Genomic DNA, 13,943 nt, shown 5'->3' on the forward strand with positions numbered 1-13,943 from the left:
TACACCCATGGCTGATTCATGTGAATGTATGGCAAAAACCACCACAATATTGTAAAGTAATTAGCCTCCAATTAAAATAAACAAATTTTAAAAAAAGTCATGCATTTTTTAAAATTGTAAGAGGCAAAATGTATTCTATTTCATTTATATAGATAGTTGCCATTTTTGTTGCTTTCAATTCATCCTTAAGGCTCCAAATTTCCTTTTATAGCATCTTTTCAACTGAATAAGCAAGCTCCTTTGCATCCATTTAAACCATGTCTATGGTAACAAATTGTCTTAATTTTCCTTCATCTGAGGATATATTTCACTTTCCTTTATAAAGATAGTTTTGCTGAACAGAGAATTCTAAGTTGACCTCTGTTTTTCCTCACAGAACTTTAAGAAATGCTGTTCCACTCTCTTGTTGGTGGTGATTTAGTCACTAAGTCATGTCCAACTCTTGCAACCCCATGGACTGTAGCCTGCCAGGCTCCTCTGTTGCCACCATTGATTTTCATTAGAAATCTGGACCCACTTGAACAACTTTCTTCTATGTGCAATGTATTGTCTTTGTCTGCTTTTAATCTTTTTCCCTTTATATATATTTTTTGTTTTCAGGAGTTTGATTAAGATGTGTCTGGGCATGGTTTACTTCAATTTCATTGTGCTTGGGTTTTGCTGAGTTTCTGGAATCTACAAGTTTATGGGTGTTACCACACTTGGGAAAGTGAACTGAAAGTGTTAGTCATGCAGTAATGTCTGACTCTTTGTAACCCCATGTACTGTAGCTCGCCAGTCTCCTCTGTCCACGGACTTCTCCAGGCAAGAGTCCTGGAGTAGGGCCATTCCCATCTCCAGGAGATCTTCCTGAACCAGGGATCAAACCTAGGTCTCCTGCATTGCACACAGATTCTTTACCATCTAAGACAACAGGGAACCACATTTTGGAGGTTTTCAACTGTTGCAAATTCAAATATTTTGTCAGGAGCTGTCTCTAGCATCTTCCTATTGAGTCTGCAATGACACAATGTTATACCTTTAGAAACTGTTGCACAGGTCCCTGAAATGTGGTGCATTCAGTTTTAATCTTTCTTCTCTGTGTTTAGACTATGATTTCTATGGATCTACCTTCAATTCCACTGACCCTTTTGTATATCATTTCTATTATTGAGACTTTTGTTGATTTAAACATTTGCATTATTGTGTTTTTCAGTTCTTAAATTTCTACTTTTAAAGATTGTACTTCATGGACAAGTCTTCTCTATTTCCATTCATTTGAAGACTGTATTCATGGTGCATAATTATGATGGATAATTTAAAGCTATTATGAGATTTCAGTCACTCAGTCATGTCCAACTCTTTGTGACCCCATGGACTGGAACATGCCAGGCTTCCCTGTCCATCACCAACCCCTGGAGCTTGCTTAAACTCATGTCCATCGAGTTGGTGATAGTGTCCAACCATCTCATCCTCTATCATCCCCTTTTCCTCCTGCCTTCAATCTTTCCCAGCATCAGGGTCTTATCCAATGAGTCAGTACTTCACATCAGGTGGCCAAAGTATTGGAGCTTTAGCTTTAGTCCTTCCAATGAATATTTAAGACTGATTTCCTTTAGGATTGACTAGTTGATCTCCTCACAGTCCAAGGGACTCTCAAAATTCTTCCCCAATATCACAGCTCAAAAGTATAAATTCTTCAGTACTAGCTTCCTTTATGGTCCAACTCTCACATCCATAAGTGACTACTAGAAAAACCATAGCTTTGACTAGCTGAACCTTTCTCGGTAAAGTAACATTTCTGTTTTATAATATGCTGTCTAGGTTGGTCATAGTTTTTCTTCCAAGGGGCAAGCATCTTTTAATTTCATGGCTGCAGTCACCATCTGCAGTGATTTTCTAGCTCAAGCAAATAATTATGAGATTTAGGGTCCTGTAAAAGTCTTTTAAAGAAAATTTTAAAGCAACCAATCAAACTGGTTGGATTCAGACCACAAGTACTGATTTACTTGCTTTGAATTGTTATTCCAATGAAAGTTTAGTTTTCAAGCCTTGGCTGACCAATTTTAGTTGGTCCAGTATGTGAAACATCCAAGTTTCACTCTGGGGCCTGGCAGTGATCTACATATTTGTTCAGTCTTCAAAATTTTTCTGTTGTTGATTCTGATCAGTTCTACTTACAGTAGTCATGGAATAGCACAAGATTTCTCTTTTGTCCACCTGTCTACCATCTTCTTTTGCCCACTTGTCTGCAATCTTCTCCATACTCCTGAATTCTCAGTGGCTTCCTTCCTGCTTCTCTGGTTAAAAACCTGAGGATTTAGTATCCCCATTCGATTGCAAATTCCCATGACTAGGTCAGTGTTAAAGGAAAACAGCAGGAGGAAAGAGTGTGGAACTGTTCCTGCCCACCACCACCATCTCCCCTCCTGCTGCCTCTGTTGTCTTCACCATAAGAAGGTGAAGGTTTAATTAGGGTTTGCCTAGGATGGTGCTTGATAAATCAAAAGAACTTCATTCTTCTACCTCCAGCAACATCTTACTCCTTTATTGAGAAAAGTGTGAAAGCTTAGTCGTTCAGTTGTGTCTGACTCTTTGTGACGCCATGAACTGTAGCACACCACGCTCCTCTGTCCATGGGATTCTCCAGGCAAAAATAGTCGAGTGGGTAGCCATTCCCTTCTACAGGGGATCTTCACAACCCAGGGTTCAAACCCAGGTCACCTGCATTGCAGGCGGATTCTTTACCATCTCAGCCACCAGGAAAGTGTTTTTTCTTATAATTTTTCTGTCTATATCCATTTGCAAATCTTGGAGCTGTGAGGGTCTAATCAAGGAGTTACAGGAGAAAAAGAGAAATTCACATAATGTAATAGACAAAAACACGGAGTAAATCATAAAAAACAAAAAGAGCAAAAACAAGCAGGCAATGTATTACCCTATGGCTATTTTTTTGTTTTGATTTCCCTACTCTTATCTGCCTGCTCTCATTTATTCTACATCATCCTCTAGTAGCTGCTTCCTTGATTTTTACTAATAATCAGTGAACAAGAGTAGCTTAGTCTGTGTACTCCATCTTAACTGAAACCAAAATCTTCTTACACCAAGAATACACAAGAATCTCAGAGTCCACTAGACTGTTATGAATGGTGTAAGAGAGATATATTTAAGAGAGGTGAGAGAGGAAAGCATTATTTTCAGCATTTGGGAAAGGATGCTCTGTATTCCTGATTAGAGTTTCCGAGTTTGATTACTGAAACAAAGATGGAAAGTCATTTCCTGACAGACGGCATTTGAAACTTTCTTGATAGTAAAAGCTAGAGAATGTACTAATTAAAAGGAAGAGAGAAAGAAAAAGAGACTCGGAGAGAGAGAGAGAGACAAGAGACTTATTCTATATGAAAGGTTTCAGGAGGTAGTCAAAAATATTTACTCACATCAATTTTTTTCTTATAAGTATTATTTTCCTTGGGGTATTTTACACACACACATACACACACACATATCTCTTACATTCTTTTGTTTAAGCAGGTTTATATATATATATTACATATATGTATTTTGTTTAACTTATAGAACTATAGTAAACCAAAAACTGGAAATTTTATTTAGGACAGCAACCAGGGAAGACTAAGAAGAGACCACAATATAAGAATTAAAGAATTAGAAAAATAAATTATGAATGTACGGTTGAATCTAAGGTCATAATTAACAGCTTCAGCAGCTTGTTTAAGCAAATTTTGACTCAGAAGATGGTGGATAATATGAGATGAGGGTTAGAAAGTGCTGCCTTAGATAAATCAAGGGGAATCAGTTTTGGTGCCAGTCTTATCAGGGAGGAAGTTATTGTATGTTCACTAAATATATGCAACTTTAAGAGCTGAAATATCTCAATACTCCATACTCGGGAAATGTTAGAAAACAAATGATCAGAAATAATCTAGGGATTAGAATTCTGTAAGCAAGAAATGAGCCTAAGGAGGAGAGGCCATTAAACTGATTGAAGCAGAGGATCTTTTTAGCTTCAATCCAGGTTGACCATTTTGACAAGAGTGTGAAGATCAATCCAACTGAAAGGGTCAGGACTGAAAAGAGAATAGGCAGTTAGGATGGATGGCAGGTCCTTGACAGAAGGGGAAGAACTGTAATCTAATGTACTTTCTGTGATTATGAAAGTTGGGCAAAGTTTTGATAGATACTTAGGCATCCCTAGAGTGACAGACATGGTCCTTTATTGTTATTGATGGTTGAGCAGAGGGAGGAATTAAGGGTGAATTTCAGTTTTCCAGTTTGTGAAATTAGCAGATAACAGATGCTGAGACATAAGCCAGAGTCAGCATCCAACCACCATCACCTACCCCCAAGAAAAGAAAGGAAAAGTAGGCAATGAAGGAAGTAAAAGTGAGTGTGGAATAAAAGAAGGGAACAATTGTGATTTTTATTTGTGGATATTTCAAGATATTTTGAGGCATAACTTTGTGATCTTCAGGAAGTAGATGGAATTGCAGGATGAGATCTCTTACTACAAAATCTGGGAGTTTAGCTTTAGAATCAGGAGTTTATAGTTATAGAAGATTCGCATCCTTGAAAGCTGCATTACAGTCATGGCTCTGAGATTAGGGCTGTTGTTGTCCCAAATAGTAGTGGCAGCGTAATTCTCCATGAACCTGGCTTCCCTGGGGTACCAGGGTTAGAGGACACTTAGGATGCTTTATGTGTAAGTGCTAGGGAGAGGTAGATAGCACTGGATGCTCTGGGTCTCATTGCAGTAATTATAATAAAGAACTTCACTTTCTTCATACTGCACAGAACATAAATTTCTCCCCAAAGGAAGGATTTCAAAGCATTTGGAATTATTTCTGGTGAACTATTGTCAGTTCATTTCTTATCACACAACTAAGGGTACAAAGAGAATGATTTTGACATTTTTTTTTCCTTTTCAAAGTATAATGGTTCAAAAAATTTGAGGACTCTTTAAAAAGAAAGAAAAAATGGGAAAAAATTGTCTTTAACTTTTTACCTGACTTTTCTACTTTCAACAATTTTAATGACAGTTTCTATCATTTCTGCACAAGACTCTGATTTTGAGCTCTTATCTGGGCAAATTATATATACCATTAAAATTTGAGCTATGAAAGCACTCTGAGTTATTTCTCCCCAAAATGATGCCACTGCTCAAATTTGAATTCAATATTACGTGTAAACTAAGTCCCATTCAAATATAATATGGATTTTAAGCAAAGAAAATTTTCATCACTGAATCAAGATTCTGCTTTTCCATTTTGGAAATAAAGATTGGATGGAGAAGAGAAAATTGTCTATGAATGAGCCTATTCTTGATAAACTTCTAATAAAAGGATGTATGATAAGTTTTTTTTAATACCTGTACTAAATCTCATGTACAAATGTCTAGTCAATTACTGCTGTTGGAGGATTTTGTCAACAAAATAGTTCAGTATGAAATAATATAACAATTTCCATTACACACTGGGGGAAATGAGGAGTAATTTAAGACATAATGTTGTTTTATTAACTCAGAAGCCTCATGACTTTGGACTCTTCAGACTGAAGTGCTGAATGGAAATGTAGAAATGATTAATTCCATCAGCTGGAGCTTAAGGAACTTGATGATAAGAAATCATTTTTGCAGGAAAAAAAGGCAGCTTATTATCTGTTAGTCAGAAAAAAGAAAGTGACTATGGTATTTCATACACTTAATTTTTTTTTTCTTCTTGGAGGAAATGCAAAACTACTATTGTTGCTGTTCAGTTCATGTTCATGTTCAAAGAATCATGTCTGACTTTGCGAATCCATGGACTACAGCACACCAGGCTTCCCTGTCCTTCACCGTCCCACAGAATTTGCTCAAATTCAAGCCCACTGAGTTAGTGATGCCATCCAACCATCTCATCCTCTGTCGTTCCCTTCCCCTCCTGTCTTCAGTCTTTCCCAGCATTAGAGTCTTTTTCAGTGAGTCGGCCTTCGTATCAGGTGGCCAACATATTGAAGCTTCAGCTTCAGTCCTTCTAATGAATATTCAGGGTTGATTTCCTTTAGGATTGACTGATTTGATCTCCTTGCTGTTCAAGGGACTCTGAAGAGTCTTCTCCAGTACCACAGTTCGAAAGCATCAGTCCTTCGGTGCTGTATACTAACATTTATAAATATTATGTAGATACATTTGATAATGGTATTATGCTATTTACTGGGGTGCCTATGAAGAAACCAACAGGACACTATAGAAATATGAACTAAAGGCAAACATATGCACACACACTCACACTCTTGGAATACAGGAAGAAAATCAGTCTTTAGAGTTCAAGAATCTTGGATTTGAATGATAAATCTGCTGTTAAATTTAGACAATACATTGCCTCTTTAGGCTTGGTTTCCTAATTTGAAAATGGAGCATGACAGAGCCCATCATGTGATGTTGATGTGGACATAAAGTAAAATTATGTTTAATGTATTCACAAGAATGCCTGACACATAGCATCAATAAGTAGTGATTACTTTGCTGTCACTACTCTTTTGTCTTGATTTGTTATCCAAATAAAGCCTACATTAATGTTGGTTTTTGTTGTGAAACGCACATGATCCCAATTAGCTGAATCCTATGAAAGGATGTGTTGGACATCCAAGCTGGGCTAGTGACATATCACAGACTTGCACTGTAACCAGGTCAAGGTGGGGGCAGCTACCAGTGGGATAGTTAAAAAAAAGAAGATTGTTTAATGTTTTCATCTGAGATAGGATTAGTTCCATGGAAAAAGTGGGAACTGTGTTTCCCTTAGCTGTCTCTTACCCTTCCCTCCCACCAAAATGAATAGTATCCATTAGAATGGGAAGCTTCATGGATGGTTGTGCCAATGACTGAGATATTAAAAATATCATTTTAGATGTTAGCTTGAAAGAGATTTATAAGTAGAAATGGATTTACAGAAGCATGGCACTCACTTTTATATTACTGCGGTCCTGCCACTTTGCTCACATGGACCAAAGTAGGAATATTGGTTATTAATTCATCTGTTCCTTGAAAATCTCAGGATGAATTCCCGTTAACTAAAGTATGAAACAGATCAGAGCTAGAATATTGCATTTTGCAGAAACAAAAAAGGAAAAAATATTTTTAAGTTTATGGGACTTTGGAGAATATATGGCTCTGACCAATGGCTGACAGTTTCTCAGATATGGACTATTTTTGATGGGGTAAGAGGAAGGAATGGAGAAGGCGATGGCACCCCACTCCAGTACTCTTGCCTGGAAAATCCCATGGATGGAGGAGCCTGGTAGGCTACAGTCCATGGGGTCAGTAAGAGTTGGACACGACTGAGGGACTTCACATGCACTTTTCACTTTCATGCATTGGAGAAGGAAATGGCAACCTACTCCAGTGTTCTTGCCTGGAGAATCGCAGGGACTGCGGAGCCTGGTGGGCTGCCATCTATGGGGTCGCACAGAGCTGGACACGACTGAAGTGACTTAGCAGTAGCAACAAGAGGAAAGAAATTTACAAAAAGGTGACATGTCATTGCTTTGGGTGAGCTGATTCCTGAAAGTGATCTAAAGCATCTCATGACCTACTGCTTGTGCCACACAGCCATCTTTGCTTCTCATCTCCCTTGGTACATCCAATAAGAAATGAAAACTAACCACAATATGATGGTAATGAACAGGATGTAGGTTGACAGTGTCTACATACTGCATTGTTGTCGTACCTGCAATTATAGGAAGAGCTAAGAAACACAAAGGCACAGAAGAAGAGCATACCAGAAATTCTATATAATCTCATGATTATATTCCTATGCTATTCTATCCTGTGGTGCTTCTATCAAAAGACAAATTTTAGCCTACTTTGAAATTATTTTTCAATGTATTTGTCTCCACATCCTCAGAGAGTGATTCCAGTTGTGAGAAACATATTGATTTTCACTGAAATATACTTAAATCTAGGTCTATACAAAAAAAAATCCTGTTTATCTAATGCAGAAAATTAGTATTCTGATTGAATAATGAGAATGAAAACAGGGAGTCCAAGACCTATGTAGTGGCAAAATGGATTGGATTAACTCTTCCTTGCCCAAATGTTTCAATAGGTAAAGTAGGATTAAGACAAGTTTCTGAAACACAAAATATGGGAACTGTTACACTGAAAAGAGAGTGAGAGAAAGAAAATAATTGCTTAAAAAAGATTTATTGTTAAAACAAAAAAGCAAAGAGTATTTTAGAAAGTTTCATCTAAATATCTACATACACTATGAAAATTATTTTATAAATATTTTGTGAAGAAATATGTTCATTTAGTGCATATAATATACTAATAGTTAAAGAAGTATGCAAAATGGAAATAAATCATGGTTCATTTTTATGGTCAAGTAGTCTTGAACAATAAAATTCTGCTATTACAATATATTTAGCATTATAAGACAATAACATGTGAAAACATCAGAACACATAGAGATACAGATATAGATACTAAGACCCTAATAGTTCTTATTATCCAAACACACTCATTCATATATGCATATTCAACGTAGAATTGAATGACAGAATAGGATTTTCTAAGTTCAGTAGTTCTTGTCTTCTAAATAGTGGGATCATGGAATTAGGGTTGTCTTTTTCATGTCATCCTTCATTTAATTTCTATCAGTCAGCAGGTACTCCTTTATAATTAAAAAAAAATATGTGTTTAAAGATTACTGGAAGCATCATGAGAGGTGTCAGCCACCAAAACTTCAAAAATACGTGACATAGTTTTAAGGGAAGCCTAATGCACAGAAAATAATTTGTCCAATAGAATTATATTCTCACAGTGAGCATCTTTAGATAAGAATGACCTCATTTACATTTTCTGGCCCATCAAACAAATTTAACAAATATATGATGACTAAACAAATATCTGTGAATTTTCAAGAAAAAGTCCTATTTCAATAGTCTTTGTTTAACTGAACATAGGAATTTTAATACAGTTCATCAACATTTAAATAAAAGTACTTTCTTTTATGTGCTTCCTAGGTGGCTCTAGTGGTAAAGAACCTGCCTGCCAATGCAGGAGATGTAAGAGATGAGGGTTCAATCTCTGGGTCAGTAATATCCTCTGGAGAAGGGCATGACAGCCCATTTCAATATTCTTGCCTGAAGAATCTCATGGAAAGAGGAGCCTGGCGGGGTATAGTCCACAGGGTTGCAAAGAGTCGAGCAATTAAAATGATTTAGCAAGCATGCACTTTCTTTTATGGAACTTCCCTGATGGCTCAGTGGTAAAGAATCCTCCTACCAATACAAGAGATGCAGGTTTGATCCCTGGGTTGGGAAGATCCCCTGGAGAAGGATATGACAACCCACTCCAGTATTCTTGCCCAGGAAATCCCATAGACAGAGGAGCCTGGTGGGTTCCAGTCCATGGGGTCACAAAGGAGTCAGCACAACTTAGTGATGAAACAACAACTTTCTTTTATAGAAAAAAATAATTGACATCCAGGCAGATACACTTACCTTTACAAAAATGTAGTGGGAAAGACGGAGCAGATTATTCCAACTTCAAACTCAATGGTCTACTCATTTCCCTACAACACATAATTAGTAAGCATTTTCTGAGAATCTGATGTGTACAAAGTCCTATGCTGCTGCTGCTGCTGCTGCTGCTGCTGCTAAGTCGCTTCAGTCATGTCCGACTCTGTGCGACCCCAGAGACAGCAGCCCACCAGGCTCCCCAGTCCCTGGGATTCTCCAGGCAAGAACACTGGAGTGGGTTGCCATTTCCTTCTCCAATGCATGAAAGTGAAAAGTGAAAGTGAAGTCACTCAGTCGTGTCCGACTGCTAGCGACCCCATGGACTGCAGCCTACCAGGCTCCTCCATCCATGGGATTTTCCAGGCAAGAGTACTGGAGAAGGGTGTCATTGCCTTCTCCGACAAAGTCCTATATAGGACACCATTTACAGGCAAGAAAGTGCTCTAGAGTTTAGAACTTCTCATTACAAGAATTTACACCTGAGGGTTGACTGCAAAATAGGTGCTTTAGGAAAGGATAAAGAAGAAAACTTGAAAAGTCAACGCATATGTATATCCTAAGCCCTTTCAGAGAGTCTCACATAGAGGAAACTGCTAAAGCTTCTGGGATGACATTAATGCCATCCCTGTTTCTTACAAGCATAAGGGTGGTTGTTGCATATTGAAAAAAAAAAAGATATTTATTCCACCAGGTTTCTATACTGAATATAAGTCATTCCTTAAGACTGTGAAGTAAATTATGCACTTTCATTCATATAGCTCCCCTGATAAAACTAACATAGAATAGAATGAACCCCCAATCCAAGGATCACTCAACATGAGAAGACAAGCCAGTGGCTAAGTATGTCTAAGTTTATCTGAACTCAGACTTTATGAAGGTAGATGCTAATTCATCTGTGCCAAAGAGAAACCTCTAACAGAAACACAAACTATGTCAGTCACAAAGTGCTTTTCTCAAAGGTCAGGTAAAAACTCCAGCACTCTCAAAAGTGTTTTAAAGTGTTCTTTGCTGGAGAGAGTTGATTTAATTACCTGTAACCTGTCCTCTGGGGACAATTAAAATTTGATAGCACTCTGCACAGACATATTTTCAGAAAAGGAAATGCTAAAGATACTTTCTGTAAAACTCCTAACACAAAAATGCAAACTTTTATAGTCTCTCAATTTAATTCACATAGTAAGAAGAGCTAGATTTATTACTTTGTTCTTGTTTGTTTGTTTAATAAATATCTCTCCTTTTTTTTTCCCCCAGCAGTGCTACCAGGAATCCAAATGATTCAACAGCAAGAAATATTTCAAAGCTAAGAGTAAGAAGTGGCCATAAAGAATTGAGCTTAATTGTCTTCACAAATCTAATCTGACTGTTCTCATAATGCCTTCTTTCCTGGGTGCCTCTGCCTCAGACCTTTTGTGTCAAGCAAGGAACAATTAACACAGACTTAGGAGTACATGTTATGTTTTGGAAATGATACTGTCACATTCTTGCAGGAGTTCAGAAAAAAACAAGACTATATATCGGTAGTGATTTCAACAATAACCAGGTGTCATCTGATATGATGAGCTCATTTGATGGCTGATGTTTAGCTCTTGAGATTTTTATCACTTGAAATTGATGCCAAGATCATGACTCTGGGGAAAAAAGGAAGTGATCTCTTCACTATTTGGCTTTCAGAAATGGTTCAAGTGATTGTTTTAATTAGCTTTTAAGGAAGGGTCTGAGATTAACTAGGAGAAGGTAGATTGGGCAGATTTTCTCCATGGACTTTGATACTAGCATTTGCAAAAATGTATTTTTCAGAATACTAAGTCTTTGAAATGTTTGTAGTTGAAAACAGAAAAGATTATATGATCAACTATATTTGGGGAAAAGTGCATTTAAATAAAATCTACCTTGCTTTATATTCATCATTATTCTTTTCTAGCTAAGTAGGCATTATCACTTTATAAAGAAAGAGATAAAATGGGCCATTCTCCAAAATTTAGTTGATTCCATACCCTGTTTATTGCTAAACATTTATGGAGAAAGGTTCTTCAAATTCAACTCTTGGTAAGGACATCTTTCTATTTTTAAATTTTATTTATTTTTGGCTGCACTGGGTCTTCGCTGCTGCACAGGCTTTTTCTAGTTGCTATAATTGGGGGCCATTCTCTGTTGCTGTGTGTGGGCTTCTCATTGAGATGCCCTTGAGCTTGACCAAGGAACATGAGCTCTGGTTGTGGCACTCAGGCTTAGCTGTCCCACAGTATGTGGAATCTTCTTGGACCAGGGATCGATCCTATGTCCCCTGTATTGGCAGGCAGATTCTTAACCACTGGACCACTAGGAAGTCCAAGGACATCTTTCTAGTCCCAACATCTCCTATACCTTGTGATTGACTCATGATTGACATATAATACCATGGTTTTTTGGTCGGAAAATAAGTGTGAACCACGTTACTTAGAATGCAGACTTCTCAGGATTTTGGCAGCCTAGTATTAAGGCATCTGTCTGACAGTAAGTAATTTTTTGTGCATCTCCATGGTATCAGAAATTGTGGGAGATACTCTTCAAAATGTGAGAGGAATTCAATATAGCCATATGGTAAAAGAAAATGATACTCAGGGAGTTAAAGTAATTTGTGCAGCTAATTGTGACAAATCTGAAAATTAAACCTAATTCTGATGTGCCCTCCAAAATGGTTCAGTAGATAAAGAATTTGCCTGCAATGCAGTAGACACAGGAGACATGGCTTCCTGGATTAGGAAGATCCCGTGGAGAAGGAAATGGTAACCCACTCCAATAATCTTGCCTGAAAAATCCCATGGACAGATGAGCCTGGCAGGCCACAGTCCATGAGGTCGCAAAGAGTCAGACACGACAAAGCATACATACATGCACTGATGTGCCCTCCACCCATCACTGAAGATGAATATTGTTGATGTGTGTCTTCATGGTTCTTAAACCTGTCTCAATCCAGAAGCCCATATAGATGCCAAGAGAGCAAAGCAAGTCAACCAGACCACCATCACTTTGCTATCAATAGGAAAGACTCACCCATGGACCTCAGAACACAGCTAAAAAAAACTATTTCCAATCCGTTACTTACTTCACATTACTTATGATTTGATAAGATACCGAACTAGATTATAGAATAGGTTTTTCATGCTTATCTACAAGAACCTTACTATCTCCCTAAGGTTCATAATTACAGTCCAGTAACTTGTATATTTTGAGCATTACTTTACTAGCATGTGAGATGAGTGCAATTGTGTGGTAGTTTGAGCATTCTTTGGCATTGCCTTTCTTTGGGATTGGAATGAAAACTGACCTTTTCCAGTCCTATGGCCACTGCTGAGTTTTCCAAATTTACTGGCATACTGAGTGCAGCACTTTCACAGCATCATCTTTCAGGATTTGAAAGAGCTCAACTGGAATTCCATCACCTTCACTAGCTTTGTTCGTAGTGATACTTTCTAAGGCCCACTTGACTTCACATTCCAGGATGTCTGGCTCTAGGTGAGTGATCACACCATCATGATTATCTGGGTCGTGAAGATCTTTTTTGTACAGTTCTTCTGTGTATTCTTGCCACCTCTTCTTAATATCTTCTGCTTCTGTTACGTCCATACCATTTCTGTCCTTTATCGAGGCCATCTTTGCATGAAATGTTCCCTCAGTATCTCTAATTTTCTTGACGAGATCTCTAGTCTTTCCCATTCTGTTGTTTTCCTCTATTGTTTTGCAGTGATTGCTGAGGAAGGCTTTCTTATTTCTTCTTGCTATTCTTTGGAACTCTGAATTCAGATGCTTATATCTTTCCTTTTCTCCTTTGCTTTTCAAAATTCTACAAACCAGGCTTCAGCAATACATGAACTGTGAACTTCCAGATGTTCAAGCTGGTTTTCAAAAAGGCAGAGGAACCAGAGATCAAATTGCCAACATCTGCTGGATCATGGAAAAAGCAAGAGAGTTCCAGAAAAACATCTATTTCTGATTTATTGACTATGCCAAAGCCTTTGACTGTGTGGATCACAAGAAACTGTGGAAAATTCTGAAAGAGATGGGAATACCAGACCACCTGATCTGCCTCTTGAGAAATCTGTATGAAGGTCAGGAAGCAACAGTCAGAACTGGACATGGAACAACAGACTGGTTCCAAATAGGAAAAGGAGTACGTCAAGGCTGTATGTTGTCACCCTGCTTATTTAACTTCTATGCAGAGTACATCATGAGAAACGCTGGACTGGAAGAAGCACAAGCTGGAATCAAGATTGCGGGAAGAAATATCAACAACCTCAGTTATGCAGATGACACCACCCTTATGGCAGAAAGTGAAGAGGAACTCAAAAGCCTCTTGATGAAAGTGAAAGTGGAGAGTGAAAAAGTTGGCTTAAAACTCAACATTCAGAAAATGAAGATCATGGCATCTGGTCCCATCACTTCATGGGAAATAGATGGGGAAACAGTGGAAA

Source organism: Bison bison, unplaced genomic scaffold, assembly GCF_000754665.1.
Source record: "Bison bison bison isolate TAMUID 2011002044 unplaced genomic scaffold, Bison_UMD1.0 scf7180017864179, whole genome shotgun sequence".
Classification (NCBI taxonomy): domain Eukaryota; kingdom Metazoa; phylum Chordata; class Mammalia; order Artiodactyla; family Bovidae; genus Bison; species Bison bison.